Source organism: Canis lupus, chromosome 6 (assembly GCF_003254725.2).
Source record: "Canis lupus dingo isolate Sandy chromosome 6, ASM325472v2, whole genome shotgun sequence".
NCBI lineage: Eukaryota > Metazoa > Chordata > Mammalia > Carnivora > Canidae > Canis > Canis lupus.
The window spans coordinates 48,839,444-48,852,195 of NC_064248.1; the positions used below are offsets into that span (position 1 = coordinate 48,839,444).

Below are 12,752 nucleotides of genomic sequence, written 5' to 3' on the forward strand. Positions count from 1 at the left end.
AACTTCTAATTACACTTGCCAAATCAATGGAACACAGACATGGATTAAATTAAGACTCAAATGGGCATAGGGTTACATAGCTAGAAAGAGGCACAGCTAAATTTTAAACAGATCTTTCTGCTCCCAGGACTGCTGCTCAGGCATTTAAACAAAAGTTATATGGCAACCCAGGTGGCTCAGCGGTTTAGCGCCGCCTTCGGCCCAGGGTGTGATCCTGGAGGCCAGGGATCAAGTCCCGCATTGGGCTCCCTGCATGGAGCCTGTTTCTCCTCCTGCCTGTGTCTCTGCCTCTCTCTCAGTCTGTGTCTCTCATGAATAAATAAATAAAATCTTTAAAAATAAATAAATAAATAAATAAATAAATAAATAAATAAATGTTAGAATATAAATTTTATTCACAGAAATCCATTTTCTAATAGTAGTTATGTCCATGTCATTCTCTGTATTCCAGATTCTGTGAGGGTAAAGACTAGTCTTCATTTATCTTTGTATTGTTGTATTAGTAAACAATACTTGTATTGTTTAATTAGTAAAATTATTATTATTATTATTTATTCTCAGGAGAGAATAAACTTTTGATAAACGTGGTTAAGTTAAATAAAATTAAATGAGACTTGCATATTCCTACTTGTTACCTTACACTTACTAAATGTTTTTGCTTACCTCATGGAATGTCCTTCTTTAAATTCTATTCAACTGTCAAACTCCAACTTAAATTCTAGAGTCTTTACTTGAGGCCTTGGAGACATTTTCTGAACTCTACTCAGCATTTTATCTTTTCATGTATTTAATTATTATTCTCAAAGGTGTCACTAGCTCATTTGTACCCTCCACCCTTACGCTTACAGCAGACAGCCAACCAACATTGGTTACCCAAAATCCAGAAGAAAAAGTCTGTCAATAAATCTGTTCTCTTAATCAACAATTCAAAACAGGAATGAACATTCAAAACAGGAAAAGAATTCTAAACTTCCTAACAGCAGGCAGACATTACTACAGTCTGGGTGTTGCTATATAGTGTACAAAAGAATTCCTTTTGTTCTTTATGAGGAACTTAGCTTTACCACATCTGAAGACTGTCAGTATATTGATAAAGTTTTTTTTAAAAAAGAAGTCATTTCCTTATGAAAAGACATTCTCAATATTTTCTAAAAGAGAAAAATATTTATAGTTTGTGTCAATGTTATTAAAAATAGAATACTTGCAATAAAAACTAATAAAAGCCCAATTACTGTTGAGCTACATTGCAACAAATCTAGTTGTGAAAGTCAAATTTATAGCCTCATTATTTCTAAGTGATCAACTGGAGGAAACAGATGAGACAACAAACATATGAGAACTATACCATTTACTAAATATAAAAGTAAGAACAATACTTTCCATTTTGAACCTAGACTTTTGCTTACATGTTTTTGTTTTGTAATCATTAAGATTCTGTATCACAAAAAGGTTAGATTTTTTTCCTCAACCCAAATCTTTAGTAAATCCATTTTTTTCCTCTGGGTCTGGGGAAACTTAGTTTTGGCAGCATCAGGTAACTATGAGGTAGGAGTCACACCAAAAGTATGTTTCTTGACTCATATTTTTAGTACCTAAAAAAAGAATATTTTTTTCCTGTTCAAGATTATACTTCTGAATGAATAATTCCAAAATCTCATGGTCTACCTGTGATATGGAATGATCACACATTTAAAACACTGGTGGTAAAATCAGAGACTGATTACTGTGAAGCTAAGAAAGCACAAGCTCCAAGGCTCCTTTGCACAGTCCCCTTCTGAGGCACTGAGAGGGTCTCCAGCAATGACTAACAATCACATACTTTTGTACAATTTTTGAAGTAAAATACATTAACTATAATTGGTTAAGACCAGCATTTCTTTTTATTATGACTTCTGCATCACCTTTCCTCATGTTAGGTGTCAGAGTAGCCACATGTTCCTTGGGATCCAGCTGGGAGGAGACTAGATTAGGGATATGTGTAGCTTGGATTTAGTGGGATAGGCATATGTGGTCTGCAGAGTTTTATGGATAAGTAGATTATAAGTAGCCAAGCAAGTTCAGAACTGGCTTTTTTTTTTTTTAAGATTTTATTTATTTATTCATGACAGACACAGACAGAGAGAGAGGCAGAGACACAGGCAGAGGGAGAAGCAGGCTCCATGCAGGAAGCCTGGTGTGAGACTTGATCCTGAGTCTCCAGGATCACACCCTGGGCTGAAGGCAGAACTAAACCGCTGGGCCACTGGGGCTGCCCCAGAACTGGCTTTTAACAATACTCCTATCGCACTGTGAATGATTCATCCATAACCATGATACAGTGATGAGTCCAGAGGTCCTACTATGGTATGAATCTATCTGATGATGCCTGGTACTGAAAGTATGTAGCTAAGGCCAAAAGACAATTGAGAGAAGTGTTCTCACATTAGACAACAATATTAAAAATTTACAAGAACAGGGGTGCCTGGGTGACTAAGTTCGTTAAGCATCTGACTCTTGATTTCTGCTCTGGTAATGATCTCAGGGTTGTGGGATTGAGCCCCACATTGGGCTCAGTGCAGAGTCTGATTGAGATCCTCTCCCTCTGCCCCTTACTCTGCTCTCTCTCTCTCAAATAAATAAATAAAATAGGGCAGCCCCGGTGGTGCAGCGGTTTAGCACCACCGGCAGCCCAGGGCGTGATCCTGGAGACCCGGGATCGAGTCCCACGTCAGGCTCTCTGCATGGAGCCTGCTTCTCCCTCTGCCTGTGTCTCTGCCTCTCTCTCTCTCTCTCTCGCATCTCTATGAATAAATAAATAAAATCTTTAAAAATAAATAAATAAATAAAATAAACATTGAAAAAATTTAGAACATTATTAATATCAAGTTTAATAGTGAGTTGTAAACTAAAAGAAGTTTTTCTTCTAACAATAATAAATAATAGGATCTCTAACTCCACCCATGAAAGATTATGCCTTCCCACTGCAGACAGCCAAAAATCAAGGCAAAATATATAAAATGTGGCTTTCAGATATTGCATAAAACGTAGTGCAGAATTGTGATCTCTGAAAGAATTTTCATAAATTTGTAGTAGTGCCAAATTATTTCCAAAGTAGAGGTCTACAATAACAAGGCTTGAAGGCCAAGCCAATTTATTTAGCTGCACACTGAAACAAGTCCAATACTCTAAAGAAATGCAACAAAACCCAGTAACCAAGCATAAAACCCAGTACTCAATAGTAAAATTCACAACATCTAGCTCCTGCAAATGTATTAAGCATGCAAAGGAGTGAGATATTATTACCCATACTCAGTAGAAAAATAAATCAGTTATAAATATATACAGAAACATAGCAACAGACTAGGAGAAAATACTTACAAAGACATATCAGATGGAAGACTGTTACCTAAAATGTACAAAAAACTCTTAAAAATAATAAGAACACAACCCAATTTAAAAATTGGTCAAAGATCTAAATAGACACCTTGCTAAATAAGATATCAAATAAACATGTGAGAAAAAATGTTCCCCATGATATGTTATTAGGAAAATGCAAATTACAATAACAATGAGATACATATCTATGAGAATGTCTGAAATACAGAACACCGACAATACCAAATGCTGGTGAGGAAGTGGAGCAACAGGAATTCTCATTTATTGCTGGTAGATATGCAAAGTGATACAGCCACTTTGAAAGACAGTTTGAAGGTTTCTTACAAAACTAAACATATGACCAGCAATTATGCTCCTTGGTATTTACCCAATGGGATGAAAACTTAGGTCTATAAAAAATCCTGCCCACTAATGAATACTGCAGCTTTATTCATAATTGCCAAAACTTGGAAATAAGATGTGCTTTAGTAGGTGAATGGATGAATAAACTGATACATTTTTCAGCACTTAAAAGGTATGAGCTGTCAAGCCATGAAAACCATGGAAGGAACTTAAATGCAGATTACTAAGTGAAAGAAGCCCATCTGAAACTACATAATGTGTGATTCCAACTATATGACATTCCAGAAAAGGCAAAACTATGGAGACTATAAAAAACCTAGTTGCCAGGAGTTAGGTTTAGGGAGGGATGAATAGGGAGAGCTCAGAGGATTCTTAGGGCAATGAATCTAAACGGTGATATATGTCATTATACATTTGTCCAAACCGAAACATTGTAGAACGCCAAGAATGAACCCTCATGTAAACTATGGACGCTGAGTGATAATGATGTGTCAATACAGGTTCACTGATTATATAACAAATGTACCACTCTAGTGGGGGATGTTCATAATGGGGAGGGTATCCACAGATGAGGACATGAGGTATTTGGAAAATCTCTCCATCTTCCACTCAATTTTGCTATGAGCCTAAAACTGCCCTAAAAAATAAAGTCCATTCAAGAAAAAACAAACCTAAACAAACAAACAAAAAGAGCATCAGTAACCTGTGGGACAATAGCAAGCAATCTAACCTATGTGTATAATCAGAATCCTAGAAGGAAGGTCTGGGACACAAAAATATTTGAAGAAATAAAGCCTGAAATGCACCCAGATGATGAAACTATAAACTAATCCAAGAATATCAATAAATTCAAGTAAAAGAAACATAAAATCAAACTAAAGTAAATCACAGTCAAACTGCTGAAAACTAGTGATAAAAAGAAAATCTTAAATGCCCAGTGGAAAAAGATACATTGTATTCAGAACAAAGAGAAAGAGCCAATTTCTTATCAGAAGCCATTCAAACCAGAAGACAATAAAAAGACCACTTTAAAGTATTGAAAGAAACTGTCAACCTACAATTTTAACCTCAGCAAAAAAATATATTTTAAAAATGAAACACAGACTTCTTCAAATGAACAAAAGCTGAGAGAATTAATCACTAGTAGGACAATACAAAACTAAATGTAAAAGAAATTCTTTAGCCAGAGAAAAATGGTATCAGATAGAAATTTGGACCTACATCAAGAAATGATGAGTGCCAGAAATGGCAAATATATGGACAAATATAAAAGACACATTTATCTCACTTTTAATCTCTTTAAAAGATAATTATTTCTGTTTATATTTATTATAATGTAGTTTATAAAACATATAGAATTAAAATGTATGACAATAAGAGTATAAAAGATAGGGAGGAATGTTTTTGTATAATTTGAATGCAGACTATGATAAGTTAAACATATATCCTAAAAAACTTAACGCAACAGCTAAAGAAAGTAATATTAAACCAGCCAATTAGTGGAGATTAAACAATATTTTTTTAAAAGAAAAAGGAGAGAAATTAGATGAGATAAATACAAAATAAATAGTAGGATGGTAGATATAAATCAAGTAGTATTAATAATTACATTAAATGTAATGATCTGAACACTAAAATTGAAGACATAGATGTCAGATTGGATTTTTTTTTTTATAAATAGTAGGATGGTAGATATAAATCAAGTAGTATTAATAATTACATTAAATGTAATGATCTGAACACTAAAATTGAAGACATAGATGTCAGATTGGATTTTTTTTTTTTAAAAAAAGGATCCAGCTATGTGCCGTCTACAAGAAATCCACTTTAAATATAGAAATAGAGATGGAGATAGAGATAGGCTAAAAGTAAAAGGATGGGAATATATATACTCTGAAAATACTACTCAAAAGAATGATGTAAGAGTTACCTTACCAGTAAGAACATTGAATCAATCATCATAAAGCTCACAACAAAGAAAATTCCAGAATTCTAGAACTAGATGGTTTTACTTATGAATTCTACCAAACATTATAGAATAATTAATACTAATATTTCTCAAACTCTTCCCAAAAATTGAGGAGGGAGGAGGAAGAAACACTTCCAAACTCATTTTATCAGGCCAGCATTACCCTGATAACAAAACCATACAAGGATACAACAAGAAAAGACTATTATAGACCAATATCCCTGATAAACATAAAGGTAAAACAACAACAACAACAAACAAGCCAAAAAAAAAAAAAAAACCCTCAGTAAAACATTAGCAAACTGAATTAAAGAATACATTAAAGGATCATAAACCATAATCAAGTGGGTTTCCAGGGATGCAAGGTTAGTTCAACATCCTCAAATCAATCAATGTGTACATCCCATTAACAAAATGAAGGATAAAGATCATATGAACATCTCAATGTTCATACAGAAAAAGTATTTGGCAAAATCGAATATTCATTCAAAGTAAAAACTCTCAACAGAGTGGGTGTAGAGGGAACATACCTCAATATAGTCAAGGCCATATATACAAGTTCACAGCTAAGATCACATTTTATGTTGAAAAGCTGGAAGATTTTCCTCTGATATAAGGAAGAAGACAAGGATGCCCATTCCAACCACTTTTATTCAAAATAGTACTGGAAGTCCTAGCCCGAGCAGCTAGACAGGAAAAAGAAATGAAAAGCATCCAAATCAGAAAGGAAGAAGTAAAACTGTTTCTATTTGCAGGTAATATGCTATTATATATAGGAAACCCTAATGACTCCACCAAAATCTGTTAGAAACTAATTAATTAATTAAAGAAATTAAGAAAAATTGCAGAAAACACAATACACAAAAATCAGTTGTGTTTCTATGCAATAATTATGAACTAATGGATAAAGAAGAGGATATATATACATATATATACACATATATATACATATATATGTATATATCCATTCCATTTCATATATATATGAAATTCCATATATATTCATATATATATAGAGAGAGAGAATGGAATTGAATATTTCTCAGCCATCAAAAAGAAAGAACTCTTGGGGCACCTGGGTGGCTCAGTGGTTGAACATATGCCTTTCGCTCAGGTCATGATCCTGGGATCCTGAGGGGAGCCTGCTTCTGTCTCTGCCTATGACTCTGCCTCTCTCTCTGTATCTCTCATGAATGAATAAATAAAATCTTAAAAAACAAAGAGTGAATGCTTGCCATTTTCAATGACATGGATGGAGCTAGAGTAAATTATGTTAAGAGAAATGTCAGAGAAAAACAAATACCTTATGATTTCATATTGCCTCATATGTGGCATTTAAGAAATAAAATGGATGAATATATGGGAAGGACTGAATAAGGGGAAAAAAGAGAGAGAGGGAAACAAACCTTCAGAGACTCTTAACAATAGAAAACAAATTCAGGGTTGAGGGTTGTTGGAGGGACGTGGGTGGGAGATGGCTAGATGGGTGATGGGTTTAAGGAGGGCACTTATTGTCATAAGCACTGGGTAATGTATGTAAGTGATTAATCACTGAATTCTACTCCTGAAACCAATATTGCAGTGTATGTTAACTAACTAGAATTTTAAAAAGAACAAAAAAATGTGGAATTCATAGAAAGGAGAACAGGTCTTGGGGATCAAGATTTGGGAAATGACTTGCTTGAAGCACAGACCAAGACCTTGAGTGGTGGTAGTTCTAAGAGGAAAGATGTGCTAAGCAAAGCTTGGAGAGTGAGGTGACTTATGAACTAGACAGTGGAGAATACCTATGATTTAGAAATTGGTAAGTAAGGAGTGCTCCAGGAGGAGGTAACTGCTAGAACAGAAGTAAGGCGGAACAAAGTGAGAGCACTTACAGGGAAATCTAAAGCCGCAATCCTCAATTACCAATTACCAAGGGGAGGCCAGCATCAATGTATTCTTGGTTTTCGTGTCTCAGAGAAGAGAGTTCATGAAATATATTTTCAACCTACCCTTTCTTGATGAACTGAAATTATAGTCATCTTGAAAGATAACTACAAGATTATTAAAGCCAAGGCAAGTAAAGGAGTATATTATTTTTCCTATTCTGTATCTTATACTTATTTCTAAGGTATTTATTACTTTGGGTATTTATTTTATTATTTCAATAATAGAAGCTATAAAGCTCAATAAAACCAATAAAAAATAACAACTGTACACCTATATTACATCACACAGAAAAATCAACTCAAAATGGATTAAAGACCTGAATGTAAGTCCTGAAACTCTATAAAACTGTCCTCCAAGAAGAAAACTTTCTTCTTGACATTGGTCTTGGCAATGATTTTTTAGATTTGATACCAAAGCAAAGATAAGAAAAACAAAAATAAACCAGTGGGGCTGTATCAAACTAAAAACTTCTGCACAGCAAAGGAAACAATCAACAAAATGAAAAGTCAACCTACAGATGGAAGAAAATATTTGCAAATCATATATCTTCTAAGGAGTTAATATCCAAATTACATAAAGAACTCATACAACTCAATAGCAAACAAACAACCTGATTCAAAAATGGGCAGAGGAACTGAACATACATTTTCCCAAAGAAGACATGCAAATAGCTAATAAGTATATGAAAATGTTCTCAACATCACTAATAATCACCAAGTAAATGTAAATCAAAACCACACTGAGCTATTCCCTCACACCTGTTAGAATGGCTGTTATCAAAAAGGAAAGAGATAAAAAGTGTTGGCAAGAATGTGGAGAAAAAGTTGAAAAAGTTAGAGGGAAGGTGGGTGAGGTTGCCAGGGATAGTGGATGGGTAAAATAGGTAGAGGCTGGTAAAAAGGCTGCAAGAAGATTACAAACTCTCAGCTATAAGATCAATGAAGTCTGAGGATCAAATGTATAACATGGTGACTATAGTTGATAACGCTATATTATAAAATTGAAATTTGCTAGGAAAGAAGAACTTAAATTTTCTTACCGAGAAAATTTTAAAAGAGAAATATGCGATGTGATGGATCTGTTAACTACCTAAATGGTGGAATCACTTCACAATGCATATGTACACCAAATCATCACAATGCACACGTTGAATATCTTGCAATTTTATAAGTTTATGATACCTCGATAAAGCTGAAATTTAAAAATTATTATAGGTTAATACATAAAAATGAATGTAATCTTTTAAGAAAAGAGGGTGGCATAAAAGATCCACTATATAATAATAGTTATTATTGTTGTTCACTCTGGATAATCTGCTGCTCTCTCCTTAGCTGTCATTTCTTAATCTGAAAAAGGGCACAAATAGATAGCCTCGAAGTTCCCTACAACTCTAGATGCCAATGTTTATGAGCCATAATATTACGGAATATAAACCTTATGTTATCTCACGATAGTGTACTCTGTTAAATACTTATTTATATCTATTACTATTTAACAAAGCCCAACAGCGTAAACAGAGTAAAAATATGAGAAATAGTGTTTTATTAAATTTTAGTCATTAAAAAACAAAACAAAGTTGGGCAAATCTGTACAATAAAAAGCTAGAAAGGAAATGTTTACAAATAAATGTATAATATGAATACACTTAGTCTCCATAGATGTTTGTTTATTCACTGATCTGCATAAAGGAATAAAACCAAATTAAGATCCAGAGAAACAAAGTCATTTCATTATCAGGAACCTTCATTTATTTAACCTCTCCTCCCTCTTAGAGGATTCTCACAAAAGGTGATGTCACACTGGATCCAACCATACAGAGCAGACCCTGAGCTAACAGTTTAACATCATCAAAGCTTTGAACTCCACATGCCGCCACAGACATACACATCTTATTATGGCCAGGATCTAACCACATAGGCACCTTTATTAAAAGAACCATTTTTTAGTATGTTTACTTTTAATATAGTAGGAAATTATAGGATCCAATCCTGGTGTACCTAAAAAGATAATCTCTGTAAGAAAACTAGAAAACACAATTTGCTTTTTGCTTACATTCTATTTTAATTATATTCGATTCTTTTAGGATTTGCTTTGAAAACAAAAAAGAATCTCTTTGAGAAGTATATAACTGACAGCCACAATGTGAAATCACACAGAACAGAAAACAATGTAAAATAGTGGGTACTATTTTAAAGAATGTATGATTAATAACAGTCATTTGTTTCTTAGGCTGTTACTGCAACTGCAAAATAGAGCCTGCCCTCTTATCTCAGAGGAACAGTCGTCCTGTCTCCCTCTCAACTAAACCCCCACCACTGTACTTGATAACCTACCCTAAAAACTATGCTCAAGTTTTAGAGCTCTATCTGTACCTGTGTCTGTATCTTCATTTCTGAATCTATCTATATTTCTCTGTAACTTATCACCATATCTATCTTTCTCCATGCAGTTTTTGCCTCAAACTACAATCCTATTTTTCTTTTACTAACAGATTTCTAAGGGGGGGAGAAAAGTAGTTTCCACTTTAAGTGCTTACTAACTCATTCTTTAGGGCCTTGAGATATAGCTTCCTACCTCACAACATCTCCAAAGTAACTAAAATCCTTTGTAATGGGTGGAATAATGTCCCCCACCCTCAAATTTATGCACGCCCAGAACCTGTGAGTGTGACCTTATTTGGAAACAGGTCTTTGCAGATGGAACCAAGTTAAGAAGGGACCATATTAATTTAGAGCAAGTCTTAATCCGATGGCTGATGTCCTAATAAGAAGAGGGAAATTTGGACATAGAGACACAAGACACTCAGAAGAAGATGGCTATGTGAAGGAGTCAAGTGTGCAGTTACAAGTGAAGGAATGTCAGATTGCCAATCACCACGAGAAACTAGAAGAGGCAAGGAAAGATTCTTCCTTAGAGCCTTGGGAGAGGGAGCATGGCCCTGCACACACCTTGATTTGGGACTTCTGTCCTCCAAAACAGTGAGAGAGTAAGTTTCTGTTGTGGTGAGCCACCCAGTTTACGGTATGTTGTTAACTGGAAACTAATACATTCTCCTAAATCACAAAATCCAATTGTCCCTTCCTATTCCTCATTTCCCTCAGTTTAAGGAAGGCTTAACTGTACCTTTTGTAGTAGAATTCCTACATTGGATTTGAGGGCTCCGCTAACATACTCATGATCTCCTTTCCTTCCTTCTTTGCCTTTTTGTGGGCTTTCTCCAAAATTCTGTGTCCTTTTTTTCCTTCCTTCACCTATAGGCCCACTCTTACTCTCCAGATTTTAACTAATGCTTGTATATAGATAACTTCCACACTGAAATCTTCAAGTCTGACCTTTTTTAGAGCTTTAAGTCCTATGGTTTTTTTTTTCCCTTCTTTCTTTCTTTTTTTTAAAATAAAGATTGTATTTATTTATTCATGAGAGACACAGAGAGACAGAGACATAGGCAGAGGGAGAAGCAGGCTCCCTGCAGGGAGCCTGATGCGGGACTCCATCCTGGCACTCCAGGATCACACTTTGAGCCAAAGGCAGATGCTCAACTGCTGAGCCACCCAGGTGCCCCTAAGTCCAATGTTTTCAACAATGTTGATTTTGAAATTCTATGTTTTGTTTTCATTTTTATGGGCAATTTTCTAGTAAAAGTGTATAGTTATGTGTTCTAAGCACTTTACACATATTAACTGCTAATATTCACAACAACCTTATGAAGCCATTACTATTATTATGCACTTATTATTAAGATGAGGAAGCTGTGTGGGGTGTGGAATGATTACATATCTTGTCCAAGGCCCTGCAGTAAAGTGTGGAGCTGGGATACAGACCTATACAATTTGACCAAGTGCAGTGATTCTTAAGCATCTAGGAAATGCAGACTTCTTTGAGAATTTGCTGAACTGGTCATTCTCTGCAGAAAAATTAAGTTTCCCATAAAATTTTAGAGCATTTAAGCATCTATTTGAAGTCCACTTGTGGGGGGCCCTGGTGGCTCAGTTGGTTAAGTGTCTAACTCTTGATTTTGGCTCAGATCATGATCTCAGGATCATGAGATAAACAACACATTGGGCTCCATGCCAAGTGTGAAGCCTGCTTAAGATTCTCTCTCCCTTGGGATCCCTGCGTGGCGCAGCGGTTTGGCGCCTGCCTTTGGCTCAGGGCGCGATCCTGGAGACCCAGGATCGAATCCCACGTCGGGCTCCCGGTGCATGGAGCCTGCTTCTCCCTCTGCCTATGTCTCTGCGCCTCTCTCTCTCTCTCTCTCTCTGTGTAACTATCATAAATAAATAAAAATTAAAAAAAAAAAAGATTCTCTCTCCCTTTCTCTCTGCCCTCCCCCAAATGCTCTCTCTCTTAAAAAAAGAAAAAATTAAGTCCACTTAATGGATATCAAGAACAGCTGTATTGGAAAAAACTGAATTATTACAAACATATTAGGAATAAAAAAAAATAACTGGATTCAGTCTCATTTGATTCATTAATTTGATTCCCTAGGAAAACAGCAAATTAGTAGATCTTTGTTATTTTTTTTTTTTAGATCTTTGTTATAAAGAAAACAGTGAACATCATGTTTATTAATCCAACATGAATTAATGAATGGGTCCCAGTCTAGAAGGGAAGCAAAAACATATAAACAAATGATTACAATGAAATCCAATAGTTATGACAAGGACAATAACCCTTGCGGATCTGTGGAGAATAATATAAAAGGTTCGGTGGTGAACACAAACATCAGATTAAGAAAATAATTTTAATTAGGTTTAAAAAATCCATGCAGGAGATGATTAGAGAGATTCTAACCTAATGTAGTGGAAATAATCTTTCTCAATGAGCAAAAAGGAATAGATCTAAGGGTTACCAAAGAGAAAAAACTGTCCAAATAAGGGGCCAATTAGACACACATGATGACAGAGAGAAAGGGGAATCAAGGACAACTCTGAGATTGCTAAATAGGATGATTGCACACAGAAATGTCATTAACTGAGAGAGGAAATAAGAGAAGGGGGTTGGGGTGAGGAGAAAAAAATTCCATTTGGACATACTGAGTTTAAGATTAGATTCAGGCATCCATGCAGAGATGTTTAGTACTTAGAATATAATGAAGAGTTCAGATAAGAGACGGGGATAAATATTGCAAAAT

The 12,752-nt window shown here is 35.0% G+C and overlaps 1 long non-coding RNA gene across 8 annotated transcripts in view; it reads right to left on the bottom strand.

Annotated features, from left to right (window-relative positions):
• Window positions 1-12,752, bottom strand: part of LOC112640772 (uncharacterized) — a 152,765-nt gene that overhangs the window by 112,482 nt on the left and 27,531 nt on the right. The window contains exons 1-2 of one of the 8 annotated variants that reach the window (XR_007411408.1): window positions 8,658-8,790; window positions 6,217-6,372 (exon numbers count right to left, since the gene is read on the bottom strand). The exons of 6 other annotated variants lie outside the window; for them this stretch is intronic. This is a non-coding gene — a long non-coding RNA (uncharacterized LOC112640772). Of the gene's footprint in view, window positions 1-6,216; window positions 6,373-8,657; window positions 8,791-12,752 lie in introns of those variants that run through there. One more of the 8 variants, XR_007411407.1, reaches the window with a different exon arrangement.